Source organism: Sinocyclocheilus rhinocerous, unplaced genomic scaffold (genome assembly GCF_001515625.1).
Source record: "Sinocyclocheilus rhinocerous isolate Xijiao unplaced genomic scaffold, SAMN03320098_v1.1 scaffold25071, whole genome shotgun sequence".
Lineage (NCBI taxonomy): Eukaryota > Metazoa > Chordata > Actinopteri > Cypriniformes > Cyprinidae > Sinocyclocheilus > Sinocyclocheilus rhinocerous.
In genome coordinates this window covers 1,162-2,752 of record NW_015644897.1, presented here as the reverse complement: position 1 = coordinate 2,752, position 1,591 = coordinate 1,162, and the positions used below count along the sequence as shown (strand labels likewise).

Sequence of the window (1,591 nt, the reverse complement as noted above, 5' to 3'; positions counted from 1 at the left end):
GCCTCCTTCTTCCCGTGACTACGAACTTTGTTACAGTAGGTTTTAAAACCCTTGATTTTGAAGCAGACAAATGTAAAATTTGTATTTAGGTTTGAGACTCCTTGTGAAACCCCTGGTTTACAAATGCTGAATCCACTAATGGATTCCCCTAATGATCACCTAATGATCTTCTTGAATCCTCTAGTGAGCGGTTTCTGTCCGGCGAGGCTGACGGTCGTGCTGTCCCGTCGAGGATGTTCTTCTGATAAAGACTGCCCTGGAGGACACAAATGCTGTCGATTTGACTGTGGGCCTGTTTGCGTGCTGCCTGTTTTCAGTGAGTTTCAGTTAATAAAGAATCCATGTCTGAGGGGAACTTACTGTCTTTAGAAATAATAATGGATGCTACGGTAGGGTGACCATACGTGCCATTTTCCCAGGACGCATCCTGGCCAGGATTTGTTTTGGCTTGGTTTTCCTGTTTTCATGCTTGCTGACGGTAATGATCGAAAAGTAGTTTGACCAATAACATGCAAGCATTGTACATAATGGACCAATCGTGGCGTGTGAGAAGGTGGGATCTACGGTCAAAGCGATGCAATTACGCGTACATATTAGGTGTGTTCGACTTAAAAGCAGTGCGGCTCAGACTGATCAGTGTTTGACATCAAAGTACCTCGAGAGCGTTTAGAAATCCTAGCCAGGACGCGTCCTGGGAAAATGGCACGTATGGTCACCCTAAATCTGTATGGTACTTTGATGTCATACACCGATCGGTCTGCACACGCAAACAAAGCCAAACCTAGATATTTTAGGCAATATAGAAATCCTGGCAAGGACGCATCCTGGGAAAATGGCACGTATGGTAACCCTATGCTACGGTCCAAAAAAAGAGAAACGCACCCGATTAACACATTGAATTCAATGTAAGTTTTAAGCAGAGACTTTGCCTTTTGTTGTTCTCGTCTAAAGTAGTTTGAATTAATCCCTTAGGATAGTTAAGCACAGATTGGCTTTCCAAAATAAAGAGGAATAATACTTGGAATATAATTCACTGTAGGTAAAACTTGCTACTCATGCTTTGAGTGTTTCGTGCTGCATATAGAAGTGGCATATTGTCTATATGCACAAACTAAAGCTGACTATCTTTGTCTACGCAGTAAAGCCGGGTCAATGTCCCATACCGGAGTCGATTCCACTGTGTGCTGAAAGCTGTTTCCATGATGGCCAGTGTCCTGCCACACAAAAATGTTGCCCAACCACCGGTGGCTTTGCATGCAGTGAACCACGTGGTCAGGGAAGAGGTCAGGCAAGTTGCCAGGGAAGCGGCCAGGGCCAGGGAAGCGGCCAGGGCCAAGGTGAGGGAAGCGGCCAAGGTGAGGGAAGCGGTCAAGGCCAGGCAAGTGGCCAGGTAAGTGGCCAGGGCCAAGGTGAGGGCAGCGGCCAGGGCCAGGGAAGCGGCCAGGGAAGCGGCCATGGCCAGGGAAGCGGTCAGGGTAGTGGCCAGGGAAGCGGTTATGGCCAGGGAAGCGGTTATGGCCAGGGCAGCGGTCAGGGAAGCGGCCAGGGCAGCGGTCAGGGAAGCGGCCAGGGCCAGGGCAGCGGTCATGGC

General features: G+C 49.0%; 1 long non-coding RNA gene across 1 annotated transcript; it reads right to left on the bottom strand.

Moving 5' to 3' along the window:
• Positions 1 to 242: 242 nt before the first annotated feature.
• LOC107705094 (uncharacterized) lies at positions 243 to 922 on the bottom strand. Its single transcript, XR_001636038.1, has 2 exons — positions 860 to 922; positions 243 to 345 (listed from the first exon to the last, which is right to left on the bottom strand). It is a non-coding gene; the product is annotated as an uncharacterized LOC107705094 (long non-coding RNA).
• Positions 923 to 1,591: the final 669 nt, after the last annotated feature.